The sequence below is a fragment of the Alnus glutinosa genome, chromosome 5 (genome assembly GCF_958979055.1).
Source record: "Alnus glutinosa chromosome 5, dhAlnGlut1.1, whole genome shotgun sequence".
Taxonomy (NCBI): domain Eukaryota; kingdom Viridiplantae; phylum Streptophyta; class Magnoliopsida; order Fagales; family Betulaceae; genus Alnus; species Alnus glutinosa.
This window is the reverse complement of record NC_084890.1, coordinates 30,789,770-30,805,188: the sequence shown is the minus strand read 5'-3', so window position 1 is coordinate 30,805,188 and position 15,419 is coordinate 30,789,770.

Here is a 15,419-nt window from a genome sequence, read left to right as displayed (position 1 = left end):
CCCCACACCGAACTATCCAGGCCATGACAGATAACCTCTTACACCTGACTAACCTTCATCCCATAGATTGCTCATGAAGGCAAATCTAAAAAGAAGAAAACTCTTATTCAAAGGAAAAACACAACTAGCAAACAGCTGCAGTGGCCAGGGAGGAGATGAACGGCACAGCACGGAGGTAGATGCATGGATGCATAGCGAATATGCCAAACATGCTAATATGGGGGGGGGGAACACCTACAAAGAAAAGAAAAAATCAGAATGGGAGGGAGAGGGTAGGAGTGGGGAGTAGAAAGGGAAAGGGAGAGGAAGGAGCAGATCTGCTCCCACCTCCTCTCTGATATTGTTGATGTGATACCTATTATATTTTAATATAAATAAAACTCATATAAATATGAAAATTAAAAAAAAAAAAAAAATACAGAGCAAAATAAACAAAATCTTTTTTATGAATGCAAAATAATACAAAATCCTTTACTCAACATTTAAAACAATTAAATAAATTCTCTCACATCAGGTTCAATGCTTAATTATCTATTTAGTGTTCTGAAATAGTTTCTATTTCTTTTTTCCACAACAATCAAATAAATTTTTGCTTATTTTGCTTTCAAAAGCTGAAAAAGCACTTCCCAAAAATGTATAAAAAACCGAGTAAACCACACATTGAAAAAATTAGTAAGAATCTTTGATATCGTTGGTGTGATGCTTATTATATTTCAATATAAGTAAAACCCATGCATATGATTCCGAGCATTGAAAAAAAATATAGAGCATAATAAACAATCTTTTTTATAAATACAAAATAAAACAAAATCGTTTATTCAACATTTAATGCAATCAAATAAATCCTCTCACATCAAGTTCATTGCTTAATTATATCTTTACTATTTCAGAAAGATGTTCTCTTCCTTTTCTACACATTGATAAAATAAATTTTTTCTTTATTTTTCTTTCAAAACCTGAAAAAACTCATCTAAATGAAGAACAACTCAACCAAAAATTTCACAAACAAAACAGAAACAGATTCATATCTTATTCCAAAACTAGATTCAAATTAGTGTTTGGTACAAAGAAACTTTCTCGAGAAACAAACATAAAAATAATCAATTTACAACCATGAAAAATGTATACATAAAAACATAAAGAAACATCTGGGCAATGGAATTTTAGATGAAATAGAAACCCCAAAATAAACAACTTCAACAAAATCACCGAAAAAAAAAAAAAATATCTTTACTTCAAACAATAGTATGCCTGAAAAGTGAGAACATAATAAAGTTGTACATGTAGATATGAAATCACACTAACAACGTTGGATATTTGTTCTACGTTTTTTTTTTGCTACAATTTTTTGCCGTACAACTATAAGTAACATATATATGGGTTTGTAGTAATTATGGGTTTTTAAGTAATTGGAGCATAACGAAGTCGAGTTTGTGTAGTTTGTGGCTTGAAAACTATGGCTACGTCGAAACGTGGTTGTTTTCGGAGGAACTCCCAGCCACCCTTCCCTACTTGTTACAAATGCTATAAACTCCCTTGAGCTTTTCGTAATGCAAACTCTCGTCTGAAGACAAAGGCAACAGTAGATCATATTATGTATCTCAAATGGCAAGGTCCGATTGGAGATTCTATCAAGGTCAATTGGGATGCAGTTGTGGATAGGCATACAATTAAGAAAGATGGGTATCATATATAGTTATCATCCGTGATTGCAAGGGCGAAGTTTTAGCTACCTTGTCTGCTCCATAGGGTCATATCATCAATATTCCTTGTATAGCAGAAGCTATAGCAACAATGAGAGCAACTAATTTTTGTAAAGAGTTGGGTCACCAACGGGTGGGGCTGGAAGGTGACACTCTCCAGGTCGTGCATGCTTTGTGGAAAGAAGATAGGAACTTAAGTAAATATGGCTATCTGATTGAGGAAACTCGACGGGTCTTAAGTTGTCTCCAACAGTAGAAGGTCACTCATACGAGGCGTCTCGCTAATGGGCCTGCGCACTGGCTTGCAAAGGAAGCTCTTTCTCTTAGTGAGGAACGAGTATTCTTTTTATGAATACAAAATAAAACAAAATATTTCACTCAACATTTAACGCAATCAAATAAATCCCACATCACGTTTAATGCTTAATTATTTCTTCGGTGTTTTAAAAGAATTTATATTCATTTTCTGCACAACAATCAAATAAATTATGCATTCTTTTGCTTTTGAAGGATGAAAAATCATTGTTCAAAAAAAAAAAAAAAAGAGATGAAAAATCACTTTAAAAAATGGCTAAAAATCTTAGTAAATCGAATAAATGGAAAAAAAAATATATATATATATATATATATATATATTCAAATAAATTATAACATAAGATCCTTAATTTTAATTTAATCTCAGTAAATTAAAACATGTTGAAATATCTGTTCCCATAGGGGTAGTTAAAAATGAAAAATATAAAGAGTAAAAATAAATCCCACATCAAATTCTGATTATAAAAGCATTAATAGAAAAATTAGCAGCAATCTCTGCTAAAATCAAATAAATCATTTCACATAAGGTTCAATGCTTAATTATCTCTTTGGTGTTTCAAAAGCGTTTATTTTCCGTTTCTGCTCAACAATCAACTAAATTTTTGCCTTATTTTGCTTTCAAAAGTAGACAAAGCACTACCCAAAAATGGGGAATATATATATATATATATATATATATATATATAAAAGCCCCCTGAACTAACAGCCGATTTTAGAATAGCTCCCTGAATTTTCAAGTGCACTAATGTGACCCAACAAACTACCAAAAATGAATAGCTCCCTGAATTTTCAAGTGCGCTAATGTGACCCAGCAAACTACCAAAAATGCAACTTTTGTCGAAATATTCCTATGATACTCTTATTATCTTAAAAAACTAAAATTAAAAATTAAAAATAATAATAATAATAATTTTTTTAAAAAAATATTAGCATAAAACTAAAAATTTAAAGAAAATTCAAGCTTAATTTTTTAATTAAAAAAGAAAAAGAAAAAAAGAAAAGGGGTGTCTTGACAGCCACCTCAATTAATAAATTTTAATTTTTTAATTATATATATATATATATATATATATATTAACAGTGACACGTGTCGTCATTTTATTGATGCTAACATGACACACTAACGGAATCAGTCGAGAGTTTTGACGGAATTTGATTACAATGAGTGATTTAGTTTTATAAATGTATTTTTTAATATAGTAATATTTTTTTAGTAAAGTGACACATATCATCATTTAATTAGTGTTGACGTTGACACTACTAGAATCCGTCAAGTATTTTGATGGAATTTGACTAGAATGACTAAATTGTTATTTTTTGCCTACCTTGAAGACCTTTGAATGAGTTTTTATTCCGGTAGTGAAAGATTTGTAATTTAGGTCAACCACATGAATTGTTTTTGCATTTATATTTTTCTTTTTCTTTTTTTCCTTTTTTGTTAAAAAATAAAAAATAGTTTAGTTTTTTTTTTTTTGAAAGAGATAGGGGTATTACATGAATATTTCGACAAAAGTGTCATTTTTGACACACTTTGGTAGTTTGATAGGTCACATTAATACACTTGAAAATTCAGAGGGCTATTCTAAAATCGACTGTTAGTTTAGGGGGCTTTTTTATATTTTTCCCCAAAAAAATGCCTTAAAATGCAATTAAATCACATAAACAAATGAATTAAAAAAAAAATAAGACCCTTGATTTTAGTGTAATCCCTATAAATTAAAACATGTTAAAATCCTTTTTCTAGTTAGAACAGTTTCTGGTACGGTGTGAACGACACGTTCTTTGATGTTCTTCACGCTCTCAAGATCACTACAAAACAAATAAAATTAAGAGATCTTTTTGGGGATCTCACTCACATGCCTAAGTCAATTTCTGAGAGAAAAGAATGCTCTAAGCATAAAATATTCAACATTTCGTTTATACCTGTGGTATGGGCCTATTTATAGGCGAAGAGGTTAAGTCAAACCCGAATTAGGTTTACTACTCCCACTTAGACTAGGAGTGTCTGGTGTTTGATTTGGTTTGGAGTTGGACCGTTGACTAGATTCTTCAAAGAGTTCTTATTGGACTCGAATTGGGACGATTACCCCAATTCGACTTGGAGTAGGATTATTCCCAACAGTTACCCCCAAATCTCTTATCCAAGGCATGCTCGGATAATGAGAATTTTATTTTTCGAAAAATCCGAGCCTTGTTCCGAGGCTTCAACAATCTTTAGCTTCCTACCTTCAAATGTGTTGGGTGTAACTACTGTTCTTCCTTAGGACACCGGGCTTGTGATCACACCCGAGACACGTCTTTCTATCCTGATGGATACTGACCTACCTCCTTGCCTTCGGATTCTGAGGGTAGTGCTCCTTACTAAATTTTGTTGAGAATATCTTCTAAAAATGTGTGACACCTTTGTGGTTTCTGAAACCTGAAAACTGCAAACCCAATGGTTAAATCTGACCCCATGCCTTTTTGTTTTTCCTTAGGGTATTCTCCTTATCTCAGTGGATGGTTTCATGCCTCCTAAAAACTTGCTAATCTGCAAATGTCTCCCTGGATTTGCCATAGGGTTTTCTCATATCCTTTTTTTCTCTGTAGGGTTGTCTCCCTGGATTTGCCTTAGGGTTAAATTGTATAATCTATTTTCCTTTAATAAATCCCAAAGTGAATTTTGGCTAATGGGTTAAATTGTTAGGAAATTGAATTGATAATTAGCCTTGGTAATAAATCTAAATTGCTTTAGCTATTGAGTTATAATGATTATGGTAATTTGATATTTTACCCAAATGAATTAAGGATTCTATGATATCATTCTAGATGGTTTGTTATGATCAATTAACAAATGATAATTGAGATTCCCTGATGATTTGTTTTGGCTGAATTTGAAGTTCTTAAATGATCAATACTGATTTTTATAATGCCGACCAAAGATTGAGATTTTAATGATAGGTTTATGTCTTCAAAAGGTTATGAAGAAATGATTTAAGAATTTTGATAACCTTTTGAATGTTCATTGTTAGACAACGTGTGAAATCAAAATCCATCTTGGAGGTCACTTGGAGTAAAATCAAGTTTACGAATTTATTATGTTGAGTTCACTTGTAGACACGATAATGGACAATAGGCCAAGATACATCTCCCATAGCAATGCCCAGTTGATTTTTAGGAAAGTGAGAAATGCTACGTGGTAGGTAAAAGAAAGTCGTTCCTAAATCAGGTAATAAGATCAAGGAAACTGATTATGTTATTTAAGGATTAAGCCTTGGACTTTGAAATTGCTGATCTATAGAATTGATGTTTATACTTTGATGATCTTAGAATTACTTCATTTCTATTGAATGATGATTAACTGATCTATACTTCGAGGTTAAAACTTGCAATGGAATGTAAGGATATTGCCTGAACTATAAATTGAGGCTTACCTTTGATTTGAAGGCAAGATTTGAAAACGTTATTGTCTTACACTCTTTTTAATGATAAAGGAAATAATGATTATATTATAAGACATGATCTTAAGCCCATATACCTTTGTCATGATATTAAAGATAGTCATGATTATAATTTGATCTTGCTTATGATATAACACAAATTTATGTTCGAGGTAAGTTCTGGGATACATGTCAATCTAAGTAAACAAAACTACTTGGTGTTGTCATTGGAAAATTTCATCTTCCACTAACTTTGGAGAATTCTGTCAATTGAAATATGAATTGAGGATGGACAATGAGAGAAATGTCTTAGTTCCCCACTATGCTGAATTTAAGGATGATTGAGGTAAACAAAATCTTGATTTAAATTCTTTGCTTAGTGTGAATTACTTTGAAAGTTATAATTTATGTTTCCGTGGTCTGAGAAATTAAAAACTATGTCCTACTTGAGGATAGGAACGGTTAGACTCAGAATTAATATGTAAGGATTTTCTAATGGAAAGAAACTCCGACCCTATGGATACCTAGGGACGAATAGAGACATACTTTTATCGAGACGTTAGACCTTGAATAAGTTTCTTCCCTAGAACTAGGAGATGGAATTTTAATAACATAAGGTGAAATTCAGTATATTACTTAAGATATTCCAAATACATTGATCGGATCAAGTACTGCTAACGGGACAAACAAATAGGCAAGGTCTATAATCAGAGCAGACCTTTACATTGAAGCAGAGAAATGAAAATGGGAATGATAGGAATAAATTAGATTCTTATATAAGTATCGATAAGCATTACCAGTTAAAATAAATTAAGTGCTATATATTAAAATCTGAGTCATTTTGACCTTAGACTTAGAAATCTAAATCTCCGCTTAAAAATTTATGGTTTTCAAATTTCGGGGATGAAATTCCGTTAAGGGGAGAGGGATGTAATACCCCGTATTTAATAAAATATCTTAAAATAGGATTTAAGGCCTAATAATAGGAATAATATACATATGAATATATGTGGAATAAATATTCATCAATATAGGTATAAATATTTAAGAGATTAAATATTTATTAGAAAGGAATGTATAAGTGTATGGGAGTTAAAATGGACTAGAAATTACACCAAGTCTAAAATCAATCGATTGATGTTAGAATCGATCGAGCGATTATATATTAACTTAGAATCGATTGTGCGAGGTTAGAATCGACCAATTAGTAGAACTAGAAATCGATTGATTGATTAAATAATTGATTGAGCGATTTAGTTACATAAGTGCTGAAACAGATGAAAATCTGACTAAGTATAATAGATCGATCTATTATTTCATAGTGTAAAAATAGATCGAACGAAATGCGATCGATCGAATATTCTTCTGTGTAAAAAGTAGATCGATCGACTTTCTGCAGAAATGCAGAATTTCATCTGAATCTGCTGTCCTTTGATTTTTATCAAATTCTCATCATTTCTTTTGATGAGTCATGGCCCAACTCGACATGTTCTTGACCTTAGATGGGTTTGTGATCAATCCTAGCCATCCAAACCATATCATCTTGCTTAGATAAGATTAGATTGAAGATAAGAGATATTTTGATGAGTGTAATGATTATTTTTTATGAGTCACCAAACTTGTCCTCTAAGTTGTTTCCTAAGCCATTGGATTAGATCAAAATGGAGATATTTAGGCCACCCAAATCAGTATAAAAAGGTAGGAACCTCTTTCACAACTCTTTTTAAGAAGTCTCAAAACTCTCTCAAATTTCTCTCTCGGTGGCTTCTCTTCTTTCTCTGTTTTTACAGCAGCAAGGATCTCTTTGCTGTTTCTCTTTGTTTCTCTTAGATTATAGGAAGATGAAGCCCTGTAATAGAGCTCTTTTAGTCTCTCTTTTCTCTGGATTGGTTACTGATTTTGGTTTGGACAACAAAGGCAATTTTCTCCCTGTTTTTGTATCAAAAATCAAAGCATGAAATTCTTTGGTTTCCTCTTCTATCCAGCACGTTTTTCTTGGTTGCATGCACTGAAATCGGAAGTTCTTAGTCCCTGGTTTGGAGGTGCATCAGTAGCTTTCATCCTCTCCATTTTGGTAAGTGATACTTGATCCTATCTCCTTCACTACTTCATGGTTCAACCAAGGGAAGAAAAACTCTCTTTTCTTCTTCATGAACATATATATATCTTTAACTCTCTCTCTACCTCTTGGATTGGTACAAGAAAAGGAGAACCAAGGATCCTCTTCATCACTCTCTCTTGGCCGGATTTGGTGTGTGTGAGTGTTGTGGGAAAAGTTCTCTTCATTCCTCTCTTTCTCTTCCTTTTGGGTTTTGATTAAGGTAAGAATCTCTAAAGATCTTCTCTACATTATCTCTTGATTTGTAGAAAAGAAGGAAAATTAATAGATAAGAAAAGGAAAAGACGTTTTAAAGATAGTAAAACAGATTAAGAAAGAAAAGAGATATTGTTTTTAGTAAGTTTTACAAAATATCTCAAAAGATATTTTCAGATATTTTAGAAAATATCCTAGAAGATATTTTGAGATATTTACAGAAGATATTTTGAGATATTTTACAAAATATCCTGAAAAGATATTTTAAATAAGATTCTTATTCTTTAATGATTTAAGTTATGTTTCAAAATAAGGTTTTCAAAATGAAGTGATTGAAGTAGAAATCATGTCATTTTAAAATAAGGTTTTCTTGTTGAATCCTTAATGTTGGCCTATTAAGGGTAAGAGACCCAGATTGTAATTGTTGTGTGTGTTTACATGCTAGAATTATGGGTTTCTTGTTGGGCTATTTGTGTATATACCCATTGTGTGTGTTACCCTGTTCTAATTGTGTTGATTTGGGTTATCCTTAGTTGTCATGAGTTTACTGGGTTTTGTTAGAAATATTGGCTGAATACACATATATGGGTGTTGATATTAACACTCTATGTATATAAATGTGTTTATTGCAGATGATGAGTTAAGAGACTGTACTGGAGGGTAGTAAGTATTTCTAAAATACTTGTAGCTTTCTATAATGTCATGATCATGGATTTGTTTATTTGGTTGTGCATGTGATTTTACATGTTTTATATTTTAATTAAACTGCTTAGTAACGAGCTGGTAAGCAGAGGGGGTTATAGGCCAGTGGTGGGACCATCAGATCTCGGTTGAACTTAATAAATAACCTTATGCTGGGACCTTGGCTTCCAGTAACAAACAACTAAACGTTAAGTGAGGGGACGGTAATCCCTAGTGAACTTGCTAATGCCAGACCTATAGATTCACGAGCGAGTGGAGTGTAAGAAAGATGATTATAATTAAAACACTGCATTAAAACTGTCACATTACTGCTTTATCCTTATGTTTATATTCTCTTCATGCCTGCAAAACATGAATTGCATATACATATAATCATAGAGTTATATATTCATTGTGTTGCATTTCATAAATAAGCATATTCATTATATTATTGAGAGTAGTAGACTGACCCACATATTTATATATGAGCGGTAGTCCATTATGCAGGTACAAAAGGTTATTAAATTAAAGGATTGGATTATGTTAGCATTGAAGAGTTAAAGTTGATATTAATGTAGCTGATGATTTCCTTGTAATGTTTGTATTCTTTTGGAAAATAGTATACTTAGAGGAATACTTGTATTTGATAGATTTTCCATGTATGTTTTTAGTGTCATCAGTGACACTTATTTCAATGTATAGTTGAATGATTTCAGAATGAATGTCTAGAAGTATTTTAGTCAGCTCAATGTGTTATGATTCCTAAGTTGTAAAAGAAAAATTATATTTCGCTGCCAATTCATACTCTGATGACGTCAGTGTTGATGTCATAACGATACGTGAAAATTCCAAATTTTCACTTACGTCTTTTTGTAAAAGGCGGGTCGTTACATTTACAATTAAGACTTTATTTCCTTTACTTACTAGGACTAGACTTTATTTCTTTTCCTTATTGGAATTAGATTTATTATTACTAGTAGGACTAGGTTTACTATTGTTACTAGGAATAGGTTTACTATTTCTAGTAGCAAACGATGCCATCATTTCGTAGAGGTAAAATAAAATTTGAATATTTTGTGAGAAAAAAAAATGAAGAAAGTTTTTTGGCAATAGTTTTAAAAAGAAGTTGACTTTTTTGGGATGAGCAAAAATAAAGAGAAAGTTGGTTGCCAAACGATGCAATCATTTCCTTTCGAATGGTAATTAAGATTAAAGGATCGAACACATTACATTTCTATGGATTTGCATGTAATTCGCCAATGCATTCATTGAAAAAGACGACAAGAATCTAATGTAAATAAAATGACAACATTTACTAAAGGCTATACCAAGAAACTAGATAAATATGAATTTTCATTAATGAAAAGAAATACATTTTTATGAACAATTATCTTCTTTTTTATAGGCAAGGTGGCTTTCTCATGCAGAGTAACTTCTTCCTTAATAAAGTATTAATTAAATAACTAAATTCACTTCTTCGTATAAGTTTAAATTTTTAGAATAAATGGCAATTTAACATGATATTATCGTGAGTTCGAACCCTGATTCTCATAGTTTACCCCATTTTAATTAAAATATTCCATGTATTGTTCACCTCTTTTTATCAACATATACTTTTGGAATAAGTACCGCTAACCCCCTCGCCCTTAATACATGTGACCTATCCACCTACTTTTTGTGTTTACGAAAAACATAATGGAAACCATATGACGTGAGCCATGTTGTACATGAGCTTCCATTCAGCCTTGAGCTCCAAAGTCCTTCAACATAATGTTGGGGACAGAGCCTCAAAATTTATCGTTAATGTAAGACATCTTAGTTTATATTTAATAAAGTTGTTATTCACTGATTTGTTTAATTGAGCATAAATATATAGCATAACCTATTTACATGCTTATCTTTATTGGTATCTTACCATCTACATGTAAATTATCCATAAATTGTATTGAATATTTCTCAAGATTACTCTTGGAGCTGGCGAAAGCTCCTAAAGTTGTGCGAAATTGCTAAGCTCTTCCTCAAATTTGAGGTTGGGGATGGGACAAGCATTCATATGTGGGTGGACAATTATCATCCTAATGGAGTTCTATTTGAGCAATATGGATTACGGGCTGTGTATGATGCTCAAAGTAGGTTGGAGGCTAAACTCTCTACTGTCCTAATCAATGGTGATTTGTGCTAGCACCCTGCAAGGTCAAATATCCTTGTGGAAATCCAAAGTAGAGACTCTCGGAGATCAAAATAGGTGATTGTGACTAGCCGGTTTGGTAGGCCTCTAGGAAAGGCTATTATGCCAGTTTTGAAACTTAGGATGCTCTAAGAAGAAGGAAAACAGAGGTTGATTGGTGGCAGCTTCTCTGGTTTTCATATGTTATTCCCAAGCAAGCTTTTGTCTTTTGGTTGGCTATGAGGAATAGCCTTTCCACTTGTGATTGTAGAAGTGTGATGTTCAATGCCTATTTTGTAGAAGTGGTATTGAAACTCGAGATCATTTTTTTTTTCAAGTGTGGTTCTCTTCCTATATTTGGAAGGCAGGAATGCTTCGTTACATTATGTCTTCCCCTCCTTCCTTCGTTCAAGAATTTTAGGAAAATGGAGATTCAAGAAGTCTAGGAAAAATTTCAACCTCTATCAAAACTTGAATCTCAATGTTAATGTGCTTATGTGAAGTCTGTTTTTTTTTTTCCTGGTTTATGGGGTTGAGATTTCTAAGGCAAGGACATAGGTCTTTGTTTTGTGCTCTGTTTCTCTGGTTTTGTTTGTCTGGGTTGTAAGTTTGGTTTAGTTGTTGAAGGAAATCAATCTACTAATTCATAAAAAAAAAATATTGTATTGAATATGATTTATGGTGTGAGTAATTAGATTATCAAACAAGATCTTAAACTATAAATCTTACAAGTTCACAATCCATTGTTTGCATTCAATGGAACTCGGCATTCTATTTGTTATGACTATAATACATAAACCTTGATGATTTATCTTCATTGAGGGAAGTAAAGACTTCGGGTTGAAGTGTTGGTCCAAAAGCATAGGGATGCAATGCACTATGAACCATGAGAGTTGTCATTCCTTATCAACTCTATAAAAAATGAATGATTGAACTCCCTGATCACTTCTTATAATATCGATTCTAAATCTTTAGAGGATTTTGAACTCATATGTCAAGTGGATGCCACTTTTATGCATTTAGGAGTAAGACCTTTATTGTGGTCAAAATTCTTAATGCGTTTGGTGATCACACATAGCATTGTAAGAACAAATTTCTTAAAAAGAAATCCAAGTCCTTTATTTAAAGGATAAGAAATTTTCGCTCGAAATAGATTTAATAGAGTAATTATTCTCAGTCTCTAGTTAGAGTATTTTGGTAAAGCGTTACTAAAATATATATACATAGTGAATAGAATTTCACATGTTCGGGAATAATTATGTGATTAAATTGGATACTCAAGGATAAATAGGTAGAGAATTAATATGACAGAATTGTCGACTTAATTCTCTACGGAAAAATTTCATGTAAGAATCAAAAATCAATATTAAGAATTGTCTAAGGGATTAATTGTATTAATAAAAAATATAAACTAGAGTTCAATTACATTTTTTTTAGTAAAATCAATTGTAATTAAACTTGTTAGGGATAAAATTAACCCTAGAGACACGTGGCTTCAGAAACATCTCGGGGCTGTGCCTCGGACATTTATTCCAACCAGCAAAGAAAAGACTGCCTAGGTACAGATACATCTCGGGGGTATAATGACGTCTCGGTACAAATACATCTCGGAGGCATAACAACGACACTCCAGGTCACGGAATGCGGTACGTCCCGAGATCTCCTAATCGGCGAGCACATCTCGGGTATTTATATCTCGGAGTAACATCATCTCGGAGGTGACATCAATTCGGTACAATAACGTCTCGGCTTTTTATAACTCCTTTATGGTGCGGCGATATCCCGAGACCTCCAACCCAGAACAAGCATGTCTCGGACATCATCATCTCGGTGTCTGGTTGAAAGTTTGCCGCGGATGTATCAGAGTACGATAAGGATAGAGTGTTGAAGAAATAATCAGTTCCAAAGACATGTGGGCTTAAGCTTCTCCGCCTATATGCTGCACTCCTCCAAGGTAGCTGGCAGCACCTGCAAAAGGACGAAACTCTGCTGGAAAGCGACATCAAGACAGCATGGACGACACCTTTCTCCATTCCAGGCAGCACTTTCCCCAAGCCTCTTGGACAGCGCATACATTCAATAAAATAATCCCACACAGTCATAAAGTAACCGTCCACTCACTCCTCCCAAGACCATGCACTTTTCTACCAACCTCCTTCCACTCATTATCATCTCCACTCAGCATAAAGTAATCTCCAATCACTCTCTCCACTCGATGACACAATAAAAACAGGTATTAAAGTGCTGGAAAGTAGCAGACATGAGATGATGGGCGAGGAATCAAACTCCCTGAAAAACAGGACATGAAGAATTGGAAGAAAGCAGCAAGACCACAAGCCTATAAATAGAGATCATGGTACCAGACACTGGGTGTGCAAAAAATAGGCAAAAAAGAGAGAAGAAAGAAATACAAAAGAAGAGAAGGGAAAGATATATGAGCAAACAAGTGAGATAGATAAGAAAACGAGTGAAGGAAATCAGGGTGTATCGGGGCTTTGGGCTTAAAGTGATTTCCTCCTTGTACCTATTTTTAATAGTGAATTTTCTCTGAGTCTCCTACAGTGGACGTACCTCGGTTTGAGGGAACCACTTAAATCTTTGTGTCATCTTCTACCCTATCTTCTCAATTTTTCTACTCCTAACGGATCTTAGAAAATAAGATCAATTTCCTGACTTAGCAAATCACCAAGCGACACGTCACCATACCGGAAACTGTACCAACAGTTTGGCGCCGTCTGTGGGAACGATAATCGTTCTTACGAAAAACAAATCCGCAATGGTGACTACAAGACGTTCCAAGCCAATCCAAAACGAAGCGCTGTCTACCAGCCAAGGCGATGTTCGTGGAGAAGCAGAATCTGCTGGACTAGAGGTCCGGATAACCCAACTGAGTCAACAGTTGATCCAGGCATAGAAGAATGTGGAAGATTTGCTGGCCCAAAATGCTGTGCTCCTAGCCGGACGAACTCCACCGCCGTCCAATCACGGTGCAGTTGATGGGGCAAACCCTGAAGGAAACCCCGAAGGATCAGGAGAGAGAGCCGAGGATCATGGAAATCCCATCAACCCGGTTCCACCCACCGAAGCGGAAAGAAGGTTGCAGAAGATGGTCCAGTATCTGGGCGCAAAATATGACGTGCTGTCAAAGACGATGGATCAGCAGCGTGGTGGGAAGGAGTCTCTCGTAGACAACCTCTTTCAACACAAGGAGTCGATATTCACCGAAGAAGTATCCAACTTCGATCTGCCTGCAAGATTCAAGGTGCCTGATATCCCGGTTTTTTCAGGCAGCGAAGATCCGGTGGAGCATTTGGACAATTTTCGATCACATGTATCACTGCACAAGACACCAGATGCTGTGGCATGCCGAGCTTTTCCTCTCACCTTGTCAGGAAAGGCCCGAGACTGGCTCAGAAATCTCGCACCAGGGTCGATCGATTGTTTCGATACCCTTGGGAGGAAATTCCTGGCCCAGTTTGTATCCGGGAGAGTTAGAAGAAAACCCCGGGGATACTTACTCTCTGTTCAGCAGGGACCGAATGAATCTCTAAAGGACTATCTGTGGAGGTTCAACCAGGAGAAGCTGGACACAGAGAGTGCACCAGACAACTTCATCTACGGTGCAATTTTTCAAGGCTTGAAGAAAGATGGGCCTCTGATGGCGGAGCTGGCACTGAAACCGCCAAGAGATCTTCATGCCTTTATGGTGAAGATGGACAGGTACATCAACCAAGAAGAAACGCTCCGAGCCCTCCTCAACAATTCCCAGCCACAGCAACAACCCTCCGCCGAGAAGCTTAAGAAAAAGAAGAATCCTGAGCCCGTACAGGATGCTGGCCCCTCGGAGTATAAGAATGTGAAGAAGAATTTCGGGGATTACAAGTGGACACCATTGAACACATCCGTCGCCGAGGTGCTCATGGAACTCAAGAAAGACCCGAATTTCCAGAGACCGAGACCCATTCCAGGGAATCCCCCTCCGCACTTGGCTCACAAGTACTGCGCCTTTCATGATTCACGCGGTCATCTGACCGAGCAGTGTGTTTCATTAAGGCAATTGATTGAGAAATACATTGAGAACGGGAAGCTAGTCCGATTCCTCGTCAATGAGAGGAATCAACAGGAGCAAGGCTATTACCCTAGGCCTGGGAGGGAAGAGAATCGGAATGATAGAAGAAACTATCAACCGAGGCAAGACGAGAGAAGAGGAAGAAGCCGAGAGCCAGCCCCTCGGCCTCAAAGGGACGAAAGAAGGGAGAGAAGCAGAAGCAGGCCTCGGGGGGCGCAGCAAGGCAATATCCCTATCATTCACACCATCTCGGGGGGATTCGGAGGAGGAGGTGAGTCCAACTCGGCTCGGAAGGCGTATGCCAGGCAGCTAGAGGATTTCGAGGTTTACTCGGTCCAGAGGCCCCCAAAGTCTCGGAAATATAACCCTCTGGTTATAGGATTCTCTGATGATGATTATGCTGGAGTCTCGCTTCCGCATACAGACGCCCTAGTGGTCACCTTGACCATAGCAAATTATCAGACTCGACGGATCCTCATTGACACTGGGAGCTCGGCTGATATTCTTATTAAATCAGCTTTCGATCAGATGGGTGTTCCATCAGAAAAGCTGATTCCAGTCTCATGCCAGCTACAGGGCTTTGCTGGAGAGAGAGTGTTGCCTCTCGGTTCTATCGACTTACCTGTGACAGCCGGGACTCATCCGAGGCAGAAAGTCATTATGGTAAAGTTCCTGATAGTTGATATGGTCTCGGCTTACAATGCTATTATAGGACGAACGGCTCTCAATGACTTGAAAGCTGTAACTTCAA